This window comes from Rhinolophus sinicus, chromosome 17, assembly GCF_057876585.1.
Source record: "Rhinolophus sinicus isolate RSI-liver-muscle chromosome 17, RSI-T2T, whole genome shotgun sequence".
Classification (NCBI taxonomy): Eukaryota; Metazoa; Chordata; class Mammalia; order Chiroptera; family Rhinolophidae; genus Rhinolophus; species Rhinolophus sinicus.
Window position 1 is genome coordinate 185,403,105 of NC_142517.1, and position 12,514 is coordinate 185,415,618.

Below are 12,514 nucleotides of genomic sequence, written 5' to 3' on the forward strand. Positions count from 1 at the left end.
AGAACCACTGACCTAGAAAACAGAAGATTGTTTTACTTGGAGAGTAAATTACTTTGCTATGTTACAGAAACCAGGAATTGGAGATGTAAGACAGACTCTAACTCTTAGATTTTAGTTCTGGTGACTAAATGCATTTAGTATTATTAAAAAAAAAAATAATTGGCACTAATCTGTCCCTATGGCTTTGTGTTATCTAATCCCTGCCACAGCTGTAGCAGTAATAATCTATTCCTGACCTGGGACCCCTGACAAGGATTGCTGTTAGAGCCAATAAGATTTTGGCTATTGACCAGATGTCCTCTCTCTCACATGAAGGAACAAAAGAGAAAAAAATATTTTAGTAAGATTCTCATTAAGCATTGTGAACACTGGCCCATGTTTTCATAGCTTTTGCCATAATAAACAAGTACACTAGGATAATAGGTTCTCTTCCTGGACTTAATGGAAGGGTTAGTATACTTGGAGGACAGGCAGGGGTTATACGACTCTTCAAGGAATTACTCATAGCGAATCATTAAAAAAGAGGGAGGAGTGGTCAAAACTGTTTCTAATTAAAGAAAAATTAGAAATATGCAATATCATAATATATTGAACTGAATCATGCTGTTTTTGTTGGTACACTAGCTTTTTGGAGTGGAGAAACATTGCTTGCACATTCTAGGGGATCAGTTATCTACCTATGTCAGCCTGGTACTCTTAGGTCAAGCAACCCCTTTAGTTTAAAGGAGAAAAATAAAATTACCATGGAACAAAATCATGCTTCCTTATCCTGCAAATGAACCAATTGTCTATATTTAACAGTTATTATACCTCTTTTATACAGGATAAAGTGTTTTATTCTGGGAGAGTTCACTAGTGGCTCTTGTCTCCAAGATGTTTATAATCTTAAGAGAGATGAGGATTTGTGTAAACAATATATTATAAGTAGAATAGAATAACTGATATATTAACCATACTACCAATATGAAGAGGGAATGCAGAGGAATCAATGGTATATTCTGCTTGAGGAAGTTGGAGAAGGCTGAATGAGGATGTATACAGCATGTGGGCTGAGACTAGAAATTAAAAGCATTTCAGTAGACAGAGACCTGTTAAGGGATTCATAGCTATATGCTTACCATACTGAACCTAGAACTAAAGTTTCTACTAACATTGTAAGGGTTATTTTTCCTCCAATCAGTGGTATATAATGCAGAAAAATAGAAGTGAACTTTACCAAAGGAAATGTGTGTTACATTTTGTTATATGAAAAGTCAGTGGTTGCTTAGATAATTTTTAGATTTCTATGCCCTGATTGCCCCGAAAACCAATGAAATTTTGGTGGTTGACCAGATGATTAGTTTTTCTGTTGGCCCCACGTGCACAACTCTAAAATAGAATTCAAAGTTGACTATAGTTCAAAGACTGATAACTTCCTAAGACACATTTCAATTTTGGAGGACATAGCTGTGGTTTATTTCTTTACATCTTGCAGAGCCCTATATATTATTTATAGTAAAAGTGTTGGACAATTAAATACAAAACTAATGACCAGTATATATCTAAATTTAAACTTGATAAAAATCAAACTTGTTTTTTTTTTGCTCTTAGTGCCATAACATTTGCTTTGGGACTACACTAGACTATCATTTCCTTGGCTGTTCTATTTTTTCAACTGTAACATTTCCTCCCCATCATCAATCTTCTGATATCATTTCCTTCTGAGCCAAACTAAACTCTGTAGCTTACTCTTGGACCACTCTCACCATTTTATTTTACTTTTCTGACACTTTGTCCTTCCACTGCAGTCACCCACCAAATCCTCAACTCTAGATCAATCCAACATCTAACTAGACATCTTTATCCTTTTACTTTAAACATATGTCACTATATTTAGGTATGTTTGTTGTTAGATACCTATAGCTGCATTGTATTTTGTTTCTAATCCAATCTGAGGATACCTGTTTCAAATTGAGGGAATTTAACTTATTTATATTTATTGTGATTACTGACTTATTTGGGCATATTTATATCACCTGTTTTGAGATTTTATAATATTTTTTCCCACTTTTATAAAGCATCGATTAATTTTCCTCTAGAAATATTTCTCCCCTCTTCATTAAAAATTTACATGCTTTTCTCACACTTTAGTGGTTACCTTTACATTTTTAGCAGGTCTACTTAACTAAACAAAAAAAAGTTCTAACAAAAGTTCTAAACAAGTTCTAACATTAATAAATATTTCTATCCTCACTCAGAACGATATGAGCACTATAGAATGTTTGAACTCTGACAATCTTGTCCCATATTCTATGTTACTGGAATCTAAAATTTTAGTTCCACTTTGTTTTTAATTCCCTCAGTTGGTCATTCTTTTAGTAAAATTTTAATTTGATATAAAATTTACATGTTTAATAAATACAATATATATATAATTTATACATATGTGGAAAAGTATACAAACCATAAGTATACAACTTGATATTCTTTTCACAAAGGGAACATAGCTGATGTAACAACCACCCAGAAACAAAATATTACTAGCACCCCAGTAACACCATTTCTGCCCCTTCTCAGTCACTACCTTCTCAAAGTAATCATCCTAACTTCTATCATCATTGATTAGTTTTGCTTGTTTAGAACTTTATAAAGGACTCTCTGTTTCACTTCTTTCCCTCAATATTATTTTTGTGAGATTCATTCATGTTGTTGTGTGTAATAGTAGTTTGTTTCTATTGATGTAGAATATTCCATTATATGAATGTGAATATGTATACCTTATTTATCCATTCTTGTATCGATAGACATTTAGGTTGTCATTAGTTTTTCTTTTTTTTTTTTCAGTTTTTAAAAATTAAATTTATTGGGGTGGCATTGGTGAATAAAATTATATAGGTTTTAAGTGTACAATATTATAATATATCATCTATATATTGCATTGTGTGTTAACCACCCAAAGTCAAATCTCCTTTCGTCACCATATATTTGACCTCCTTTATCCTCTTCTACCTCCTCCCTCTCCCCTTACCCTCTGGTAACTACTAAACTGTTGTCTGCATCTATGAATTTTTGTTTGTTTGTTGCTTTCAGTTTTATATCCCACATATGAGTGAAATCATATGGTTCTCAACTTTTTTCTGTCTGACTTATTTTGCTTAGCATGATAATCTCAAGATCTATTCATGTTGTCACAAATGGCAGTATTTCATCTTTTCTTATGGCTGAGTAATATTCCATTATATATATTATGGAATATATATATATATATATATATATATATATATATATATATATATATATCTCACATCTTCTTTATCATTACCACATGACCCAGCAGTCCCTCTTCTGGGTATCTACTCAAAAAATCTGAAAACATTTATCAGTAAAGATATATGTACCCCTATATTCATTGCAGCATTATTCATGGCGGCCAAGACATGGAAACAACCAAAGTGTCCTTTGATAGATGATTAGATATTTTTCTATTATAAATAGTCAACTATGTACATGTCTTTTGTATACATTTTGTGGTACATGATTTTAGTATATGCTATATGCATACTTTTTTGTTGGGTACACCTAGTAGTGGAATTGCTGAGTCTTAAGTTACGTGATATACACACTCACCAATTGTGTTTGAGAGTTCCAGTTGTTCCACATTCTAACCAATACCTGGTATTGTTAGTCTTTTTAATTTCAGCCATTCTGAAGGCTGTGTAATGGCATTTAATGGATTTATTTTCATTTTTTATTTATTAGTTATTCGCTAATGAGGTTGACCACCTTTTTTTATGTTTAATTGTCATTTGGATATCTGTTTTTGTGAAGTGCCTGTTCAAATTTTGTCTGTGGTTTGAGCTCATCATGTGGGGTCCTGTGGTCTTAGATTGTGAATGTGTACTATAGAGGGTTTTGTGGATATTCTGCACTTGCTTCTCTGCTGGGACTCCAAGTGTGAGAGTTTTGGCTTGGGATTCCAACTCGTATGGGTAGTAGAAATTCAGACTTCCCACCTGGACGGAACACATGCTTGCTGTATCAGTTTCTCATAAGGCAAGCTTTTTGCTTTCATCCAAAGATTGAGACAGACAGCATATTTTCTTGCTGATTCTTTGGGATGGTGTCTGGAGACTTTCTAGATTCATGCTGTCCAATAAAACTTTCTGTGATGATTAAAGTTTTTGCTATCTGTGCCTCCCAACATGGTAGCCACTGGCCACATTCAGTTATTAAGTACTTGAAATGCGTGACTGAGGAACTGAATTTTATTTAATTTTAATTAATTTAAATTTAAGTAATCATATATGGTTAGTAGCTACATACTAGATAGTGTGGTTCTAGACTAATATTCATAGATTGGGCAACGTACTGAGGATCTCAGATATATGAAATGGTCTCAGTTCTAACTCTTCTCCTTATGCAGGACCTAGGCCAGGTCTCCTGTCCTTACCTTCCTGACCCCAGTCCCAGTATCTAGGCTGCGTACCCTTGGACCACCATAGCGTCAATTGGAATTGATTTTACTTTCTTTCTCTGGTTAAGCTCAGTCATGTAGTTTGTATTTTTGCAACATGGTATTTGAATGCTCATAATGGAGAGAGGGATAAATAGCTCAATCTGCAGCTCCAGCTCTCATGTACTTCTCCAGCCACTTGCCATTTATCTTCTGCTACCACCATCCTATGGAAACTTGCATTGCTAATAGCAGTTCCATAGTGTTACATTTAATGACTTAATCCTAGCCTACGTGACTTGTGGGAATCTTTGACCTTGTTGACCACTGATTCCTTAAAGCACTCTCTTTCATTGGCATCTTCCAAAGCACCACAGATGTGTTTTTACCTATATTGATTCTCCTTCTCAGGCTCTTTTAGGACTCTCTCCTTATGTTCATTCTTTTCCTATTATCAAGGGGAATCAGTACTTAGTCTTCTTTTTTTTCTCACTCTATACATCTTATGGTGATTTTATTCAAATTTCTGGCTTCAATTATATTTTTTAAGCTTCTTATGACTCCCAGATTTATTGCCATTTTTGAAACCTTAACTGATGTATCTCAGCATTTCTTGTTCCCATTGGTTTACCACTCATCCTTGAAGCTATAAAATAAAAAATCAAAATAGAAAGTAGTAGGTTTTTCTAGGCTCACAAGGCTCAGGAGAAAGTGAGAAGACTCCAGTGAATAAACAGCTGCATGGGGCATCTAGGCAGACATGGCTTAGACCCTTAACCCAGTGCTTTCCTGATTTGTTTCCAAAATAACTGTGGGGGACTGTGGAATTGTGGGATACTGGCATGAGGAGGAATCTTAGAGATATTCTTGGGTCTATTTTCTAGGTGAGTAAGTAGCAGAGCTGATTCTAGAACCCACGTCATCCAGAGATGCTCTACCTGCCACCGTCTCAGGACCTAATAAAATGGTACTCCACTCTTAAATTTGAGTCAGTTTAACTTAAGAAAACCAAGGGAAATCCCTATTTCTCAATGAATAATAACTAATAGGAAACTTAAGGAGATTTCAGTTATATTAGTTGTTACAGTTGGTATATAATGCTATAACCTCGTTTCATATGTTGCAACTGAAACAGAAAAAACTATACATTTAAATATACTTTAAAAAATTCTCATTTTTTCTTTTAGTAATCTCTTTAATTTTGTGTGTGTGTGTGTGTAAAAGACAGTATTAAAATAAACTTTTTTCTCTAATCATATGTCTACTTTTAGCTAATATTTATAAGAGCCAACATTATCCCTCTTCAGTAGTTATATTTCCTTATTTCCTCCAAGAGTCATGTAAAAGACTGTATAATTCAGAAGAGATATTTCTACAGTGAAAAAAAAAGCCCTCTTATTGAAATCAATTCAAGTCTCTTCCTGACATCTCAGCTATATCTAGGACACATCTGGACATTTGAAAACATCCAAATTTGACTTGTCTAGTTTCTAGCAGAAGATTTACTAAATAAAAGCATTAGGAACTTATACTGATCATGATTATTTTTAAGGCAACAACATTTCCGTGGGGCCTGTAGTCCCATAGCATAACCTTTATTTCTTGCCCTCTCTGAGACTTGCCCCATGTTGCTGGAGGAAGCTGACATTCAAAGGGTGTAGTTTTTGAGATTGACTCATGGCCTTGCCATGACTTAAAATATAACTTTCTGTTGCCAGATGGCCTGGGGAAGCATCAAGCCCAGGATTCATTAACCTCAGAAGTTGATGCCTTAGGACTCTTTCAGGATACCTAAGTTTCTGTTTCTAAATATCTGGAACACTTCAAGCCCTAAACCAGGATCTTGCTCCTGTTCTCCTCCTCCCTTTAGTGAAAGCAGAGGGTAAGAATTAATTTAAGGCACAGAAAGTGAATACTGACCTTTCACTGTTCCCCTAAGAACACCTTACTTTCTAGAAAAAAACCTACCTTCTTCAGCCTAAGTCCTTTGGAAATTGTGTGAACAAGAGGTGTGGAGAAACCCCATGGGAAACCTATCCTGGGAGCCTACAGACAGGCTCATAGCCTCAGATATACTCTTCGGGTCCAATTCTCCACTGTGTGCAGATGCGTAAAACCCTGCTTACTTCCAGATATTCAATGATAATGTCTTGAAAACTTAGAGAAATGATCATTTTGAAGGAAAAGGCAAAGGACGTTATTTAGAGAAGGAAATTATTTTTTTCTATTTATAGAATGGAAAAAGTGAAATAAATTGGTTTGAAAAGAGAAAAGTAAATATATTGCAAGAGAGATTTTATTCACCAAAGATGTATTGAGCACCTACTGTGTGCCAGAGATAGCGCTAAGCTCTAGAGATATAATAGTCAGTAGACTAGACGACGTGTTCTCTGGCCTCATGGACTTCCCATCTAGTAGAAAGCAAATGACAGGAGACCTACCCCAGTGTGTGTGTGTCAAGAGGGATCAGAGGGGATTTCTCTGAAGGAGTGATGTTTAAGCCAAGCACTGAAAGGGGTTAGATGGACAAAGTTCTCCAGTTTAGTTTGGCTTCATTTTCAATGGGCCTGTTACAAAACGAAAATTCAATTTTAAGTCTTTTATTTTTTCTATCATTCTATGTTTGCCGGTCAGACAGAAAGTTCTCATTTCAATAGAAAGCAATTGGATTGCTACCTCTTCCTCTGCCTCTTGCATAGATATTTATTATTTCCCATATCTCGCTGTATTATGATTAATTGGTTTACATGTCTGTCTCTCTCTTTTGACAGTGAATCTCTTAAGGTCAAGGATTATATCTTAATAGTTTCTGTTCTGGCACAACATAGCTCTACGATGAGTAAATAACAAAATCAAGATGGATGAATAAAAGAAATAGATGCTTTCATAGACAGCATCATTTTGCTTTGAGAAAAGTTTTATACCAAAATATAATTGCTTCCATCCAATTTATTCAATCCTTAATAAATTTATTGAGCATTTGCCATGAACAGGCCCAGTGTTTGTCATGGGGATGTAACGGTGAGCAAAATAAAATGGCTCTTTTTCTTATGGAGTGTACTGTATAATAGAGGAAGACAGACTTTATGTAAGTAATCACTCGAGTATCAAATGCCTATCACCAGAGACAATGTAGATAAAAATATTGAAATAAAAGATTTTAGCTGAAAATGGCAGAAAATTTAAAGTTTTATCATGTTTTTGGGTACCTATAAGGAATGCAAGTCATATTTTCTCCCTCTCTATTCTCCTACACTCCTGCAGTAATTAAATTTAAGATGCATAATTTCTATAAGGAAAAGGGCATAAATTAATATTCATTCTAGATAGATTAGGTGTTTGACTTGGCTCAATTGCTAATGGCAATCCCTCCCCTTTTTTTGGTAAACACCAATCTGATTTCCCCAAAGTTGTTTCCCAATGGTCTTGATATTTAGTGAGTCAGAACCCTACTCTGCATGGAAGTTTTGGAGTTCTAAAAAATTGCTGACATCTGTAATTAGAGGTATAGATTCTTGCATGTTATATGAAAGGACAAACAGATACAGAGGTACAAAATAAGAACAGAAGTCATTTGCACTGCTCTCTAAGTGTAAGGAAGACTGCTCTTAGAAACTTATAAAATAATTATACACAACACAATGTATTTTTTTTGGGGGGGGGTCCAGATCTAAGAAAATAACTTAAAATAACTTTTCAGTATTAGAAGGTGAACACCGGAGGAGTAAACTGACATAGAGTAGGACAACATACCCTATTAAGTTGACATTTCATAGTCCCCTTTGAAATTTGTGGTTGTATATTAGAAAAAAAATAAAACAGCATTCTTTAATTTTCTTTCTATTTTTCTCTTGTTGGCCTTTCTTTCTTTGTTTTCTTCCCCCCACCCCCGAATGCTAGGTGTATCATGTGGCTCTCTGAGCTATGTTGCTAATTTTACTGATACATATGCTATTGATGGTAAAAATGCATGGAGGTGTGAGAACACATGAAATGTGTGATGATACTGGAGAATACTTTTCACAGATGTTTTATTTCTCATGTCAAAGACACTGCTAATAATCTGAAAAGGAAAAACTTATTTGCAACTGTTGCTTAATATTGTGCTATTCTTGATGAAAATATGATCTTTAGTCCTAGTCTAGTATTTAATTGCTGACCATTTTAATAAAAATATAAAAGCTGAATCAGTAAGAATACTTCATAAATATAGCGAGTTGAAGACAGACTAAAAGAAATGAAAAAAATCAAAGTGTAGAATACTATTGACCGCTTCACCACTAAATTAGACCACTTCCTCAATTCTGTATTCACCTGTGTTACCCTTGTCAGTGATAGATAACAGCCAAATAAGAACTGTATAATAAAAACAGAGTAGAATGGTGGTTGCCTGGGGCAAGGAAGTGGGAGAAGTGGGGAGGTGTTGGTTAAAGGGTATAAAGTTGCAGTTATGTAGGATGACTAAGTCTAGAGATGTAATGTAAGGCATGATGACTATAGTTGATAATACTATATTGAATACAGAAAATTTGCTCGGAGAGTTGATTTCAGGTGCTCTGACCACAGCCACACAAAAGCTAACTGTGGAAGGAGATGACATGTTAATAGCGTGGCTGTAGCAATCATTTCACTATGTATATCAAGTCATCCTGTTGTACACCTTAAACAGGTGCACTTACTATGACCTAAATCATGCAGTCTCAACAGGGTGATATTGTCCCCAAAGAGGTGACAATTGGTTTGTGTATAATATTACTTTTTAATGTGTAAAGCATAGATGTACAGTATATAAACAGATATACAGTATATCTGTGAAATTAACATTCCATGGTGGGGAGTAATTAGAAAAATGTCAAAAAAGTTTCCTTAGTGGGAAGGTGACAACAAAAACAAATGGCTGAGAAACATTGCCCTTAATGTATCTTTGTCTGGGAAACCTCAGAGTCTTTATCTTTGAACCCCGATCTTATAGCCCTTTATCTCAGAATGTCAGCCCTTCAAATTTGTGATTTTTTTCCACCATAGAACTAAAAGTAAACTAAGTTAATTCTGTCACTTCCACTTCCCTTTGACTTTCCAGTCATTATTTTTGTAAAGCAAAATAACAATTTACTGATCTGAGAAGAGATATTGAACTATCATGAGAACTAGCCAAAGACTTCTATTTCTTTAGTTAGAACACTGTAGAAAAAGTCAAGTTATTAGAAAGATTCTAGGTGAGATGTAATCAGAATAAGGGTATTTCTTTAAGATGAGACAAATGTTTAGTGATATCAGGCTGTACATGCCCAATGTGTCCAAAAGGGTCTTCCTATTACTCTTCATCACTTATTTTGATCAGGGTCCTGGTAAGAAAGAGATGGCATACTCAAAGGTTTAATTGAAGAGACTTTAACTAAAGGATTCTTTACAGGGGTATGCCTAGGGGTAGGGGAACTAACAAAGATGATGAAACCCCAAGGGGACTAGTAATGTTGGGATGCTGGTACTGCTCCTAGGCCTGAAGAGATAAGGAGAGTGAGTGGTATTAGAGAACCCAACATGAGCTATTGCCATCGGAGGAGAGCATCCAACAGGAGCTGAATCTATCAGCAAAAGAATGAAATGAAACCATAGCTAGGGAGGGAGCACACAGAACAAATACCCATGTCTCTCTCTCTCTTCTCACCCTCCAGTCTCCTCCAATTGGTGCCACCCAGTTGGAAGCCAGAAGGCAAGAGAGCCCAGATGACGCAGCAAAAGCGATCAACCTCTCGAAGTACAGCAAGGAAGAGAAAAGCCAAGAATAGATCTGGAGAGGTAAAAGGAGAACAGCCAGCACCCTAGTTCTCAAGTCTTCAATTCTTCAGAAATTCATGTACTTTCAGTTCCTTCCAATAGCAGCACTTTATTAATATGCAGAAAAATTAAAAATCTGAAAAAACATTTTTTTTTTAAATTAAGCCACTGTTAGTGTTTGGAGAAGGCTCAATAAATAGAACATACTGAGGAATAATCTGGATGAATGGCAGATAGAAGCTAAAATACTAAGTTTATGATTAGTCAGGTTAGGTTGGAAGGAACAGCTTTGTGGGACAACCTATGAATCAACCAACTGAGCCCGGAAAATTGAATTTGTTTTGTGTTATTAGCACGCTTCATCAGTCTTCTCCACCTGGTCCCAGATGGCACCAAACCATATGGGGGAGAGCCTCTTCCTAGAGGAAATTAGAGAATGTGTACTTCCTCTGGGCAATTTGCCCCCTCCTCCCTTTCAGAAGAAGATGGGGAGAAAAGGACAGGCCTACCTACAAGGGCAAAGCTGGACGTGTAAAGTTTAGCATATGCCCTCTGAGGACAGATCATGTCCAGAGGAAGATGGGCGAGGCTGTGCCACACATGCCTCGTTATTCTTCCCAAACTGATCAGACAGAGAATTCTGCCCACTGCTTTGGAGCAGGGTGAATGAAGGGGACTGTCTTTTCTCCACTCCATTTTCACATTCATTGATTCATTCAACTTACATGCTTTCAGGAGTTAGGCATCCTGTAGATGCTGGAAATGCAAAAATGAATACTATGCAATGTATCTATAGATGGTAACAAGAACAGCTAACAGTTACTGAGGATATTCCTTGAGGCAGGATGTGTTTTTTTATTCATTTCTCATGAAATTTTCACAGCTACCATAGAGACAGATTTTTTACAGCTGAAGAAACTGAGGCTTGGCAAGGTTAAGGGACTTGCTCAGTCATAGAAATTAGTTAGCGGCAGGGCCAGAATTCAAATTGAGGCAGTTTGGCTCCAGAGCTAGTGTTCTTAACTCCTTCCCATGTCATAGGCCAGTGGTGGAGACAGGCCTATGAACAAATAATTACAGTGTAATGAATGAGGTAAGTGCTAATGGAGGGATGTACAGAGTGCAGAGGAAGGGGTGACTAAACAGGCCTATGTGTGTGACATTTGTGCAATTTCCCTTGTCTATTGCCAGAAATTAACATACTGAAGTCTTTTGGGGGCTTGATTTATTATTACTATACATGGATTCAGATATAGAGCTCAATTCATGTTACCCTGCTGCCCCTCCCAAGCATAACAGCACTTAAAATAATTTCTTCCTGACATCTTGGACCCCTTCCAAGAGTTCTGTTCTAGCTTTTGGACAAGGCAGAAACAGGAAGAGGATGTCCTAATGTTCCCTGACTAGAGAGACCTAAGTTGGAATTTGGAATAATTTTGCAATTAAAATTACTGTTAAGATTCTATTGTCATATATGTATATGTATAATATATACGTATGTGTGTGTGTGTGAGAACTATATTATACATCAGCCATGATACATATGATTTATAGAATCACTAAAATCAGCTGTGCGGTAGGTTAAATATCTATACTTCTATAGTTTACAGGTTTTATGTCAAATGAAAAATGATTTTCTCTTCATAAAGTGAAATTTTCTCACCTCAAAGACTTTTTGGCTATGACTTTATCACAATTTAGTAGTAATATATCACAATTCCTGCTAGTAACACAAAACCAATTCACATTTCTGTTTCATTCCTCTAGGAATTGTTTCAACTTGGCCCCCTTTCTCACAGGTTATCTTTCAGATATTGAACATCCATACATTTGGTTTTTACATCACTTGAAACTAGAGTAGGTATCATTAAGTTTATACGACCAGATTGGACACTGTAAACAGGTGCTGTCTGCTGCTGCCAAGTGCTGGCCTATTCATGCCAGGATATTAAGTACATCCTGTAGTTCGGTGTAAACACCAGGTGGGATTCTAATCCATTCAGCACAGAGCCCCTCACTCTTTCCTCCTTAATGAATGAAAATCTCTGGGAAATCCCTGCTCAGGAATTCTCTATTTCTTTGAAGTCAGTGAGTCTCACTCCAAAATGACCCAAGAAGAGGACTGGATCAGTTACTCCCAAGCTTCCTCTGTTCACAACCTATTTCTTGGAGTGTCTTCAGGAATTCACACAGAAGTTTCAAGTTAACATGTAGCCCTTTCTTGTACTAGGTTACTCTTCCAGGGTTTCAGGGCGGGAGGAATGCTCCCTCCTTTCCAAAGTTGAAACTGCCTGGAGGCTTTAT